The 15,495-nt window shown below is 40.6% G+C and overlaps 1 protein-coding gene across 18 annotated transcripts in view; it reads left to right on the forward strand.

Annotated features, from left to right (window-relative positions):
* Positions 1–15,495, forward strand: part of ADGRL2 (adhesion G protein-coupled receptor L2) — a 684,558-nt gene that overhangs the window by 312,938 nt on the left and 356,125 nt on the right. The gene's annotated exons all lie outside the window — the stretch shown is intronic.

Here is a 15,495-nt window from a genome sequence, read left to right on the forward strand (position 1 = left end):
TCTTAGAAGACTGGAAAGAGAGATTTTCCTGCTGTCCTGGAAGCCATGTTGTGAACTCCCTACAAAGAGAAGAGTGCCAAGGAACACAAGTGGTGCCTAAGGCCTCAGGGCATCCTTTAATTCACAACTAGTAAGAAACCAGAGCTCCTAGTTACACAGCTGGAATGAAATGAATTTTCCAACAACATAAATGAGCTTGGAAGTGGATTCTTTCTTCTTTAGTTGAGTCTCCAGATGAGACTGCAGCCCAGCTGACACCCAGATGCAGCCTTGTTAGACCCTAAGAAGAGGGCCTGTCTAAACTATGCCTGGATTCTTCATCAACAGAACTGTGAGATGACAGATGCCTCTATATTTTAATCCTCTAAGTCTGAGGTAATTTGTTATGCAGCAATAGAAAATTAATAATCTGACTTTAGCTTGAACAAATGCAGGGGCAAAGTCATGCTGCTATCTGGATCAAAGACACAGCTTGACTCCCTCACTTCCTCTTCTGCTCCTAGTTGTAGTTTATCATATATTTACAATTTTTCCCTTGGTGACTTGCAATAATGAGTGGTTCCACTGTAGGTTGAAAGCCTCTTCCTCTTCAGTTATCATTTGAAGTCCTATCCAATTCCAAACATAGCAAATGCATCTTAAAAAGTAGAAGGATAAAAATGTGGATCGATAGGATAGAAGCTAGGATTTTTTTAATGATAACTTTTTTTCTCATCATTACAAAACTAATATGTGTTCACTGTAGGAAGTAAATCATAATGGAGATGACTCATCCAAATCAACAGCACAAGAAATGTCCACTAATACTGTCCATTATTCCACTGGTCTTATGTATATATATGTATCCAAAATATGGCACCGTGGGTCCTTTAAAACCTATGTTTTTTTGGTGTAGCGTGGTGGCTAACGCCTGTAATCCCCGCACTTTGGGAGGCTGAGGCGGGCGGATCACGAGGTCAAGAGATAGAGACCCTCCTGGCCAATGTGGTGAAATCCCATCTCTACTAAAAATGCAAAAATTAGCTGGGCGTGGTGGTGCATGCCTGTAGTCCCAGCTACTCAGGAGGGTGAGGCAGAAGAATCACTTGAACCTGGGAGGCGGAGGTTGCAGTGAGCCAAGATCGTGCCACTGCACTCCAGCCTGGGCAACACAGTGAGACCCCGTCTCAAAAAAAAAAAAAAAAAAAACTATGTTTTTGGGGGCCAGGCATAGTGGCTTAAGCCTGTAATCCCAGAACTTTGGGAGGCCAAGGGAAGAAAGTCACTTGAGGCCAGGAGTTTGAGGTTACAGTGAGCTATAATTGTGCCACCGTACTTCAGCCTGGGCAACAGGGCGAGACTCTGTCTCTTAAAAACAACAACAAAACCTACATTTTTAAATTAGCAACATATCCCGCATGTTTTTCCAGTTATTTAGTGATCTTAAACACCATTGTTAATTTTGTTACTATTCTGACATGGTATTTCATTTTACAGGTATGATTTAATTCATGTAATGAATCTGGATAGGGACAGAATTTGAAGCAACTGTAAAAATGTCCAACATATTGGGCATTTGGCAAATATTAAGTGGTCATCAATGTTACTCTGAGCCACATTAGAGTTTTCAACTTTAATGAATATCACCTAGTGATCTTAATACAGATTCTGATTCCAAATGAGACTTGGGTCTGTGGTGAAACAACAATTCTTTATTGCTCTAAGCTTATAGCTGATACTAATGCTCTTGGTACTTGCACATACTTTGAGTAGGAAGGGACTATACAAGGGAGACACTAGAATCAACAGACATAACTTGGAACTGAAAATTTGGACCACAGGAGATGGAGTAACAATGAAAGGTACAAGACATTAACAGATATTTCAAAGAACAAACAAGAGAACTTCAAGACAAATTAAATATGGAGCATAAGTGTGACAGAAGATTTGAAAATTATCTCTGTTTCCTAAATTAGAAGACTTCAGGACTAGTGGTGCTATAGAGAGAAATGTAGTCAATTTTAAAAGACTGTAATGAGGCTGATTTTAGCCATGTTGATTTTAATATAAGAATAGGTCATTGTTGTGGTTTAAGTTGTGTCCCTCAGAAAGACATGTTGAAGTCCTAATCCCAGGTACCTGTGAGTGTGGTTACATTTGGAAATAGGGTCTTTGCAGATGTAATGAAGTTAAAAGGAGATCATACTAGGTCAGGATGGGCCCTAAATCCAATGACTGATATCTTCCTTTTTTTTTTTTTTTTTTAAGACAGAGTCTTGCTCTGTCACCCAGGCTGGAGTGCAGTGGCGTGATCTCGGCTCACTGCAACCTTCGCCTCCTGGGTTCAAGCGATTCTCCTGCCTCAGCCTCCTGAGTAGCTGGGATTACAGGTGTGTACCACCACGCCCAGCTAATTTTTGTATTTTTAGTAGACATGGAGTTTCACCATGTTGGTCAGGCTGGTCTCGAACTCCTGACTTCATGATCCCCCTCCTCAGCCTCCCAAAATGCTGGGATTACAGGCGTGAGCCACTGTGCCCAGCTGATATCTTTCTAAGGAGGGGACTGATACCTTCCTAAGATTTGGAGACACAAAGACACACACAGGGAAAGAGGCTATGTGAGGATGGAGGCAGAGATTGGAGCAATGCAGCAGTAAGCCCAGGAGCAGCGAAGACCATCCACAACAACCGGAAGCTAAGAAGAGGCAGGGAAGGACAGTCTCCCAGAGATCTCAAAGGGATACCGATACCTGGATTTCAGACTTCTGTTATCCAGAACTGTGAGAGAATACATTTATGTTGTTTTAAGCCACCCAATTTGTGGTATTTATTATGGAAGCTCTATGAAACTGTTCGGTTGGTGCAAAAGTAATTGTGGTTCTTGCCATTAAAAGCAATACAGTTATCTGGCCGGGCGCGGTGGCTCACACCTGTAATCCCAGCACTTTGGGAGGCCGAGGCAGGCAGATCACTTGAGGCCAGAAGTTCAAGACCAGCCTGGGCAACAAGGTGAAATGCCGTCCCTACTAAAAATACAAAAATTAGCCAGGCGTGGTGGCCCACGCCTGTAATCCCAGCTATTCTCAGAGGCTGAGGTATGAGAACCGCTTGAACCCAGGAGGCAGAGGTTGCAGTGAACCAAGATTGTGCCACTGCCCCACCCCCCCACAATAAAAAAGTAATACAGTTACTCAATTGCTGACATTGTGAAAACAAATAGAAGTATGAGACTGGAGAACATACTGGTCAGAAATAGAGATACCAATTTTAGAAACTTCAGAATAAAAACTGTAGTTCAAGTTTAAATAGTTCAAGCCATAAAGAAAATAGGCATATATAGAGAAGAATTAACTGTATAACCTTGAAATCCCCTCCCAGTTAAGGAAACTGACTGTGAAGTATGGCAACCCCCCAAAGTTTTTTAATGACTCTAAGCCCCACTCTCCAATTCCGTATAAAAGAAGAGGCTCAATGAGACAAGCATTGAGTTGCTGTGCAGTTCTATTATTTTACATCCGTCATTAAGCTTATACTTTGTCTAGACACTGGGAAGCTAAGAAGCAGTAAGAGCAAAGTACAGAGTCTCTTTGGTGATCATGACAATAGGAATACCTTGTGCTGTGTCTTTCTGGGAGAGTTCAAAACATTTTTATCTATAATACACAATTAATCCCAACACCTTCACTCTGAAACAGAACAAGCATTATCATCATTAAAGGATAAAGAAACCAAGACTCAGGAGAATGAAATGAAAAAGCTCCTTCAGTGTAATATATTTCCTGAATGAGACAGAATGCTTATCAGGAGAAAACCTAATGAAAATACTAAGAACATAGAAATACTGGCAAGAGACACATCACATTCTCTCCCTCTCCCTCCTTCCCATTTTCCCTGTTCCATATCTTCCTCCCTCCCTCTCTCTCTCTCCTCTACATTTCCTTGCCCTTATTTGTAAAAATAGATTTTCATTACAAAATATTTAACACTTGACAAAGGGAAATAATGGGTACGTCGGGTGACCAGGAAAATAGGTATTTTTCTTCCTTATATGTTTTTTCTTCCTCGAGTTAATGGGTAAAGAAAAGTTGTGTTAGATACTCTATCATTTCTGTAAAGCTGTCAGTTTTCTCCAGTCTTTGAGGACTGGAGCAGTTATCAGTGGTGTTTTACTTAGGGTAAGAAACTGCAAGGCTGCCAAATTCATGTCGTGAGAGTGGAGCCTCATTTTGTTCTCTAGGAAAAACCAATTCTTAAGCTGTCTTACCCCTTTAGAAGAGACATTTCCAATATGCTTCAACAAAGTATTAAAATTTTGCCTTTTCTTTACATTACAGTTGCATTCTTTGTGGTGCCTTTACCTAGAAAGTTGAAAAACAAAACCACCAACATCAAATAGTCTACATTAAAACAGAAGCTCCACCAGCAACCCAAACTTCTTATTGGCAGTAAGCATCTTTAGAACAAACCACACTTAAAAATAATGGCATACTTGGCACAAGTTGAATTGTGGACTATACAGAGTTAAAAGTCCCTTATTTTAAAAAGCTGTCAGAGAGGAATTTTCATTCTTTCATTTGCCTTTGAAGAGTGACTAGCCTGCAGCAATCTCAGTTATGTTTTTCCTCAGTGACACAATAACAATCCCAAGTGACACACCTCCTGAATGATTACAAATTGTGTTAGGCTGCAGGAACCTGAGACCCAAAACACAGGGGCTTAAACACTGTGTCACAAAGCCCCATCAGGAACTGCTTGCTTTCCAGCTGGCTTTTCTAGCAGTACTTCCCTAGAGCTACTCCACCCTTTTCCACACCTTGCCTGGGAAATATCAAAGACCAACAAACAACACCAAAGACAAAGATCGTAGTGTAGCTACCAATCAGTGAACATGAACTTTTGCTTTAATGATTTCTATACTTTTTTGTTTGTTTGTCTGTTTGAGACAGTGCCTCACTCCTGTCACCCAGGCTAGAGTGCAGAGGTGCGATCTCAGCTCACTGCTGCCTCAACCTCCCGGGCTCAAGCAGTCCTCCCACCTCAGTCCCCCAAGTAGCTGGGATTACAGACGCAAGCCACCACACCCAGCTAATTTTTGTATTTTTTTTTGAGACGAAGTTTCACCACTTCAGTAATCTGCCCCGCTCAGCTTCCCAAAGGGCTAGGATTACAGGCATGAGCACCACGCCTGGCCTGAACGCTGTACTTTCACATAAGCTATAAAACAGGACAAGTGTTGTCCTTATTAAAACATGTAAAAACTGACACATGGGCAGTTTAGCTGGAAAGATTATTCACTGTAACAGAGTTAACTGGCCAGGGTGGTGGACGTGGGAGACACTCTGAGGCCTCTGGACTAGGTGATCTGTGAAGGAATGTTCTGCTTCAGTCCTTTGACCAATGCCTCAGAGCAGGAATTTTATAAATATTTGCTGATGTGTGAATAAAAGCTTTTGTACCTATACTTTACCAGTGGGAGGAGAATATTGGCAGTTAGAGTTTAATGATGTCTTACATATTAGTGAACACCAGAATGGTAAGGGGCGTGGGTGGAGGGTGGGTGGGGAGAGCTGAGTTAAAAATAAGGAGAGGGGCTAGATCTGTTCTTTTTGCTTCAATACTTTATTCACTATAGTCACGCCAAGCCAGGTACACATCCCACTTCAAAGGGTTTTTGTAGTGCCCCTAGTAATTTTCAGCAAATGTTAGCTATTATTATTATTATTACTACTACCATTACTATTGTTATTCTTGAAATGGATAATGGGTTCAGAAGTCATGAAAACCAAAACCATATTTCCATAGCAAATGCATGTGTAAAGGCCCATGAACATTTTTTTAAAAGCCACATGCTTAAATGTATATATTTGATTTATCCAACTAACTTGGTGCCTTCACGCCTGTGTCTTTTCCCATCATCTGAATTGCAGACATTTTGTAAAAGGTTCCCTGCCCCAGAATAGTTGTTCAGCATCAAATCTTGGGTAAATCTAAGAGGGACAGGACTTTAATTGAGCTGACTTTCCAAGTCATTGAGCTGGACACTGAGGTAGGTTGAGCCATATTTGCTGCTATGAATAATAATAATAATAGCTCCATCATTTATTGAGAGTTTACTATGTGCCAATTACTCCATTAAGCCCTTTATTTTCACTACTTTATGTAATCTTACAACAATCCTACTAAAATGTACTTTTACTACCTCTATTATCCCTGTGAAGAAGCTGAGGCTCAGAAAGATTAAACATAATAACTTTTCTATGATCATCATGGAACGGTATCATTTTCTGAGTGGAAGCAGCCTGAGAAGTGTGAGCAAATTGAAAACAGTAAGACAGAGAGCTTGAACAGGATCAGAACTATAAATCCAGGCATATCTCAGCTAAAATAGTCAGAGCAGGGGACTTTGAGAGATCCTCTGAAGCTCTAGAATGCCACATTCCTGGCTTCAGCTCAGCACAAGATGCCACAGCCTGGCCATGGCCCACTGCTGTGCTTAGATCCTGAGCAGCCAGGAGCCATCCTTGGCTAGTTGATTCAAGAATCACCGTCAGTGGTTTGTATCTTCTTGGCTTCCTGAAGAGCCAGGCTGATAGTCTAACAATCGTATTCATTGCAGCCAATCACAGCATTTTTGGAGCTGCTCTTTCAATGCCACCTTCAGGCCCTGCATCACATTGAAAAAAATATACATATTATCCTTTCAAGGTTGAATTAGACTCTTGGACCCACTTAAAGTCATTGAGATCTAAGCCTGATGAGAAAGGTAGAGAGCCAGCTAGGTAAATAATATTGATACTAAGTAACATCAGTCACAAAATGTAAGTAAGAAAATGTATTCTGAGGGCAACTTGAAAAGTGAAGAATTGAAGACGTTCAGAGTGAGGACATCATTACTGGACTCTACACGTGCCCTCTCAGAGCTATCATGTGGGTGTGTAAGTCCCAGTAAGTGTGCTAAGCAACCACAGTGGATACTTTGTAATATTTTCTTACGGTCCTGTAGCTTCTCTCACCAGCTAACTAAATGTCCAGTCTTGATAAATGTTGATTGGTGTAAATCAACATTTACTAAGTGTCTGTTGAGTGACAATGAGCCAGTCACTCAATACATTAACATATTTTTTTCTCACAACAACCCTGTGAGGAAATTGAGATTATAATCCCATTTACCAGATCCGGAAACTGAAAACATAACCTTAGGGTTCTAAGCTACCAATTTCCTCAGCAAATTAGTATTTAGACGAAAGTGATGCTGAAGAGAATGCTTTCTTTCCACCATTCACAGCTGCTTCAGTCTTGGCTTTTCCAAGCTCTCTCCAGGCAGAATATTTAGGGAAAACAGAACTTTCTCATTTCTAAATCAATCAAATGGCATACATATGTTATAACCTCTTCTCAAATAAGAGAATGAATTTTTTAGGCAAAAAAATCTAAAGTTGTTTTACTTTACAAATTCTTATATGAACTGTAGATTTCTTTACTTCTCTATGAAATAACAAGAAATAATATGATTTATTTTAGATAAGGTTTTAAGATTATTTAAAAGCTCTTACATTTTGAGGATAGTACCTGAATCACAGATTGTATATTATTCCCAAGTCTCATTAGAGTTTTCAAGGAGAAAGTCATCCTTACATCTACCAGCTAGTAGAATATCTGCCAATAGAATTTATAGTGCAAGAGTGACCATTAACTCCTCCATCTTTAAAACACATTTCTCTTAGAGACCTTGACAGTTTAGACATAGGGCAAAAGCTTCATTTATTGACTTCTACTTGAAGAAGATGAAAAGGGTATTTTGAAAAGAAATAGTAATAAAAATAAAGGTTGAATCCTAAAAGCCTTCAAGGAGGAAGATGATAATACCATGCATATGGCAGTTAAATATATTTTTCCTTAGTATTAAATATTGTATCACATTGAACGCCTGAAGGTATTAACAAAAACATCCCTATACCTTATAAAATCAGATGTGGCACTATCTAAGGCAGTATTTTTAAACTAATGGCTACAACTCTGAAGCACATTGTTAAATCTATTTAGTGGGTCATGAGCAGCATTTTTTACAAAAAATGAATAGAGTAGATTATTTTTGAAAATAAAAGATTAGAATAAAATAGAATGTATCAGCCTCCATAACACATTGTAAAGTTTTATATTATGAATGTTAATTCCATATGCACTACTGTTTCCTTATCAAATAGAATAGTGCTTGGATCATAACAGGCAACAGAGGAATATTTGTTGTTGAATGAATGAATGCATATATATATGTGTGTGTGTGTATATATATGTAGTTATAGGTATACATATGCATGTGTATGTATGTATGTGTTTGTGTGTATACATATATATTTTGTAGAGATTGGGTTTTGCTATGTTGCTCAGGCTGGTCTTGAACTCCTGGTCTCAAGTGATCCTCCTACCTCAGCCTGCCAAAGTGCTGGGATTGCAGGTGTGAGCCACCATGTCTAGCCTAATTTGTTATTAATCCTTTATAGTAAATCATAATGTAAAATGTATTTCTTACTGTAGGACAGGCTATAAACTTTGGAAAACTCGTGTGTGTGTGTACATATCCATATGTATATATTAATATATATATAGGTACATATATACACACACACGTATACACATATACATATATAATACATAATAATTGCACATACATATATCTAATGTTTTAGGACAAATTTTCTAGAAGCAGAGCTGAGATAGGGATTTTAGCACAAGTGACATATTGAGAGAGTGCTGGCAGGAGACACCTGTAAGGCAGGGACATTAGCTGAATAAGACAGTGGAGAGAAAGCAAGGCAAAGCTGTGGTTTCAAAAGTCTAATCTCCCAGCCTTCTCCAGGAAAGGCAGCTCCCATCAGCCAAGAGCAATCCCCATCCAGAGGAGTGGGCAGTGACAAGCCTGACTCCTCTCAGCTAATAACTTTTTATTCATTTAATCATCAAATACTTTTTGAGCACCCACTCCATGCCCAGAACTGAGGGAAGCCCTAGAGTCTGAACCAATCTCATAGAGATTATAGTTTACTAGATCAAAGTCCAATTGCAATTTTTTTAAAAAGGTGAAATACATATGATAGAACACTTTGTAACAGGAAAAGTGGTTATTTCCATCATAAATCGAATTCCTCATATGACCTTTGAGTTTCTTTTACGCCTCAGTTTTCCTAGAATTTTAAACTTTCTACAACGAAGCCAGCATATGCATTTAAAATGAGGTGATATGCATGTGTAGTTACATATGGAGCTTGATTAGCAGCCTAAAGGAATTTTTAAATATACCAATATTTTTCAAAAATATGTAAAATATGCTACAAGTTTAAAGTTTGCAATCATAAAAATAATTATATGAAGTGGCAAAAACCCTGTCAACTATGCTATTGATATGGAAATAAAAAGTTATATTTCTGAAGAAGAGAATTTAGCAGAATCTTAACAAAGCCAACCAAGCAAAACAATTTCTAATCTACTGCTGGATTCTACATAGTCTCCTAATTTTAAACAATGTTTTAAATATTTGGGTGATTACAATACGAAGCTACACAACCTGATTTTATAAGACTTGTGGAAATACATTAATATTAAAGAACAGTGAAAAGTCTCACTTATTCTCATTCTTGCACTATCCTATCCTCATATTGTTTTTTTCAAGAATGCATCAAAAATTTCTACCTTTCCAATATGAGTCACAAATGCAGATTGAATCATGTCACTCACTGGCCCCAACACCCTCACTACCTCCAGCTTATTTACAGTTTGGAACCAGCCCGCATTTTTTTTTTTTTTTTTTTAGACAGAGTCTTGCTGTGACGCTCAGGCTGGAGTGCAGTGGACCTATCAGGGCTCATTGCAACCTCTGCCTCCTGTGTTCAGGCGATTCTCCTGCCTCAGCTTCCCAATTAGCGTGATTACAGTCGTGCACTACCACGCCCGGTAGCTGGGATTACAGGCGTGCACAACCACGCCCGGTTAAGTTGGGTAGTTTTAGTAGAGTCAGGGTTTCACCATGTTGGCCAGGCTGGTCTGGAACTTCTGACCTCAAGTGATCCGCCTCCCAAAGTGCTGGGATTACAGGCATGAACCACCACGGCCAGCCAGGAGACCACACTTTGAACAGCAAAGTCTAGTACCTTGATTCTCAAACTTGACTGCATTTGGAATCATGCACCGATATCTAGATCCCATCCCCAGATACTCTGACTTTTCTGGTACGAAGTACAATGAATCATGGAGAGTTTTAAAACTCCGCAGTTGGTTCTAATGTACAACAAAGTTTAAGAAACATTGGTTTAATATATACCCCAGGTCTAATAATTAAGTCCTTGATTGTTCTACTTTGTTTGAGATCTAGTCTCAAAAGTCTACATAACATAATTATTGCCATTCTCATTTCCCCCTGCCTGGACCTCCACCAAATCACACACTGGAGCATTTCCTTGAATGACTGGTAAAGATCTGCTAAATTTGGAAAATTTTCCTTGATGCTGATTATAGTGCCTGCTTGCCCGAATCTTTAAATCTGGGCTCTGACATTGTTGGCTCTGAGATTTCCTATCACGGCATTTTTCTCCTGCCCATCAAATATTTATTATGTAGCATTCTATAGCCACATAAGAAATAGTTGATGGCATACATTTAAAAAGAATCATTCGTTTATTTATTCAAGTAAATCCTTTACCAAGTACCTATTATGTGTCAGGCAATGTAATAGAATCTGGGGATATGGCATTAAACAAAACAGACAAAGTAAAGCCCCTAGCCTATTGATACCCATATGCTAATGAAAGAGACAACTACAGGCCAGGCGCGGTGGCTCATATCTGTAATCCCAGCACTTTGGGAGGCCAAGGCGGGTGGATTACAAGGTCAGGAGATCGAGACCATCCTGGCTAACATGGTGAAACCCCGTCTCTACTAAAAATACAAAAAATTAGCCGGGTGTGGTGGTGGGCACCTGTAGTCCCAGCTACTCGGGAGGCTGAGGCGAGAGAAAGGCATGAACCCAGGAGGTAGAGCTTGCAGTGGGCCGAGATCGCGCCATTGCATTTCAGCCTGGGCGACAGAGCAAGACTCCGTCTGAAAAAAAAAAAAAAGAGAGACGACTACAAAGCAAACAAATATTTAGACTGAGCTTAAGTAGTGGTAAAAATTATGAACAAAAACAAAATGAAAGGATAAAGAGTGACAGAGTCAGATATTTCACATGGGATGGCCTTAGTAGGACCTCCTGGGCAGGAACCATTGGAGCAAGACTAAAATGAGGGTAGGGAAAAAGCACGCACATCTGGAAGGAAGAAAATTTAAAACAGTGGGAAGAAGAGCAAAGGCTCTGAGTGTGCAGCTTGGAGTCGTAAGAAGGTCATTGAGGGCAGAGTTGAGGGAGCAAAGGGGCTGTTAGGAGGTGAAAAGGAGGGCAGGGGCTGGATGAGGGACAGCCAGATCAGACATAGTAAGGTCTTTTATTCTAAGTGGGATGGAAGTCGTTGGAGGGATTTGAGTGAGGGATTTGAGCAAGGGATTTAAAAAGGATTGACTTAGCTATAATATATTTTTTTATATACCAAAGTCTATTTGACAATGTTTGTCTAGACTTTTCAATTGCTAACCTGACTGTGAATGTTTTAGGATATACTACAGAGGAGGTTTATCAGACCAGATGGTTCTCCACTCCTTTCAAATGTTTGATGGTTAGATAACTGTTCTTCAACTCTTTAGTCCCAATATACAGAGAGAAACTGTGAGCTTTTATATGGGTTGCATCTTTGTAAAATTCTAGCTTGGCTTTTTAAATAGAGATATGAGTGAATGGATGAGGTAATCTCTCCTTTAAAAGGAGCAATCAAATATCTCACACATCCCATCTGGATGCCAGCAGGTATCTCAAACATAATATAGTCAAAAGAGAACACGCTGGGCGTGGTGGCTCATGCCTGTAATCCCAGCACTTTGGGAGGCTGAGGCTGGCAGATCACTTGAGGTCAGGAGTTCAACATCACCTGGGCCAGCATGGTGAAACCCTGTCTCCACTAAAAATAAAAGCATCAGTCAGGCATGGTGGCACACGCCTGTAATCCCAGCTAATCAGGAGGCTGAGGCAGGAGAATCACTTGATCTGGGGAAGGGGAGGTTGAAGTGAGCCAGGACCGCACCACTGCACTCCAGCCTGGGTAACAGAGGGAGACTCCGTCTCAAAAAAAAAAAAAAAAAAGAGAACCACCGATTTTTCTCTACTAAATCTGCTTCTTTTGATTTCAGTAAATAGCACCACCATCTAATCAGTTGTTCAGGTCAAAACTGAGTTGCCATCTTAGATTCCTCTCTCATCCTCATCTAATCCATCATTAAGTGTTGGTTCCACCTCCAAAATGTTTCATCAATTTACCTCTTTCACCCCCTCTACTGCTACAACCTTGATCTCTACTGCCATTTGAAAGGCTAAGGATAAGGTCAACCAGACACCCAAATCATGATGAAGACGGTAGTAACATAAATGACTCTGGACTTCAAAGGAGCGTTCTGGGCTGGAGATAGCATTTGAAAGACTTGTGGGTGCCAGTAGTATTTAAAGCCATAAGACTGCATGAGATAACCTAGGGAGTATATAAAAATAGAGAAAATGTTCCCGACCCAAGCCCCGGAGTACTCCAAGAAAGAAGACTGGGTAAGAGTCCCAGAGAGATAGTAGAAGAATCAAAAGAAAGTGATATTCTGGAAGCCAAGGCAAGAGAGTGTTTCAAAAGGAAGAAGTGATCAATTGTGCCAAATACTTCTTATAGATTAAGATGAGGACTAATATTAACCACCGAACCCAATTGACCTCTTGCCCAGACTACTACAAAAGCTTCCTAATCTATCTTACTGACTCTCATTAGGCCTCTTCATGGGCTGTCTTCCACAAAAAGTCCACAGTGATCTTTCCCAAGCTTAATCATATCAGACCACTTCTCCACTCAAACCTTCCAATGGCTGCTCATTCCACGTGGACTTTAAAAAGGCAAAGTTACACATCATCTGGCTTCTGCCTGCCTCTCTGAATTTATCTCCCTCCATGTTCCCCCTGCTATGCTCCAATCATGTTAGCTTTAAGTTAGCTTTCCTTCCTCCCTCCCTCCCTCCCTCCCTCTCTCTCTCTCTCTCTCTCTCTCTCTCTCTTTCTTTCTTTCTTTCTTTCTTTCTTTCTTTCTTTCTTTCTTTCTTTCTTTCTTTCTTTCTTTCTTTCTTTCTTTCTTTCAGATGGAGTCTCGCTCTGTCACCCAGGCTGGACTGCAGCGATGCGATCTTGGCTCACTGTCACCTCTGCCTCCTGGATTCCAGCCCCAGCCTCTGAAGTAGCTGGGATTACAGGCACAAGCCATCACGTTCGGCTAATTTTGTATTTTTAGTGGAGACGGGGTTTCACCATGTTGGCAGGCTGGCCTCCAACTTCTGACCTCAGGTGATCCACCCGCCTCGGCCTCCCAAAGTGCTGGGATTACAGGCATGAGCCACCGCGCCTGGCCTATGTTAGCTTTAAGTTAGATTCTGTAGAAGACACACACTGTTGATGGCCTGTCCTTATCCTGCCTGGAGCTGAAGAGTTTTCAGCATTCTGACAGTTTCTCACCTTTAGAACAGTGTCCCTTTTTGCGTTTGCCTGAGGGCTTTCTTCAGGGGTTTGCTTGACCTCCACAGGCACAACCTAGAAGTGCTGGGGCTTAATACACAAGAATTGTACTCAGCCAATGAGATCGGGGAGAAGGCAGATACACAGCCCAGCCTCTTGGGTCTCTGGTAGGATGATCCTGAGTTAAGCTCCAAGTGGTTTATCAAAGGAGCCCCAGGGCCCCAGGGGAAATGAGCCTCCGTCATCCACAGCAGTAACTTACTTATAACATACCCTTTATTGTTTTTTCTCTCTCCCTGTTCACCTTCTCCATTTCCTCTCTGGTGCTTCCTGGGGTGACTTCTTGAATAAACTACCTTCACTCAGTCCTTATCTCAGGGTCTGTCATAAGAAATTCAAAGGAAGACGCACGCCCAGACTCTTCTCAGCCTCTAGCTTTTGCAGGTGCTCTACCTTCGACTTAGAAAGCACTCCTCTCAAACCTTTGCATGTCTTCTTCTCATCAGTGGATATCTTAGTCCCTTTGGGCTTCTGGAACAAAATGCCAGAAACTAGTAAGCTTATAAACAACAGAAATTTGTTTCTCACAGTTCTGAGGCTGGGAAGTCCAGGATCAACATGCCGACAGACTTGGTGTCTGGTGAAGAGCTATTTCCTGGTTCACAGATGGCATCTTCTAGCTATGTGCTCATATAACAGAAGGGGTGAGAGATCTCTCTTGAGTTCCTTTTATAAGGGCCCTAATCCCATTAATGAGGGCTCTTGTGACCTAATTACCTCCCAAAAGGCCCCACCTCCTAATATATCACATTGGGGCATAAGATTTCAATGTGTGGATTTGTAGGGGGCATATTCACACCACAGCAGTGGGCTTCAACCTGAATGTTTCATCTTTAAAGAGCTCCCTGTCCCTTTGGTTCAAGTAACTTCCATCAGTCACTCTATTCCTGTTGCAACTTCTTTATAGCATCAGTCAGTGCTAAAAGTTATCTGATTTAAATTCCATGAGTTTATCAGCTGCCTCACTTCTTCTGTCCTCACACTCAGCACACTTCCCAGACACAGTCATGAGACACAACATTGTAAGAATTCCTTAAAGGCACAGACTGTCTCTTAGCTTCCTTGCTCAGCCCCTAAAAGTATCCAGACTAGAGGACCCAGTCAACATCTGTAGACTGGCTGACCTAAGGCCTTGCTTCTCATAGTGGGGTGTATGTACTCCTGCCCTGGCTGCTTGGTGTTACATCAGAGAGTCTGCATTTACATATCCAAGAAGCATAAAATATAACACATCTTCTAGAAACATAAACTTGATCAGAAACAAAGTGTGTGTATATGTGTACATTTGTGTATGGGTGTAGGAATGTGTATGTGTGTGTGTATGTATGTAGGAAATAGTTAAATCATTTACTTTTAAATAATTAAACTTTTATTTTTATATTTAAACAAACATATCTTATGGAGTAACATGGGAGATTCTCATGGGCTTTTATGGTAAAATAAGTGTTCACTGTCCCTTGCTTTAGGGGTACTTTGATGGGAAATTCTAAAAGCCTTCCTCGGAGGGACCCATACTCTAATTGGAAAATGGAGGAAACTCTAATGGGAATGGATGGCTACACAAACTGTCCCTATTTTTTTTTCCTAAGTTTTTATCCTGTTCTCAGGAGCTTTAAAGCCATTACCCATCCATCCCCATTTTCTGGCCCAGTTTTCCCCAAACTGAGCTCCCCAGAACCATTAATTTATGTTCTCTAGAGATTAATGAAAATCTGTACTCAAATAAGACTGGAAACAGCAGATTAAACCTCCTTAGAACCCTTAATAAATGCTAATGTGCATTTTCATATACCGAAGAAAGAGTGTGTAATATACTCTTCCTCAAGATTTATTTGA

The sequence above is a fragment of the Macaca thibetana genome, chromosome 1 (genome assembly GCF_024542745.1).
Source record: "Macaca thibetana thibetana isolate TM-01 chromosome 1, ASM2454274v1, whole genome shotgun sequence".
Lineage (NCBI taxonomy): Eukaryota > Metazoa > Chordata > Mammalia > Primates > Cercopithecidae > Macaca > Macaca thibetana.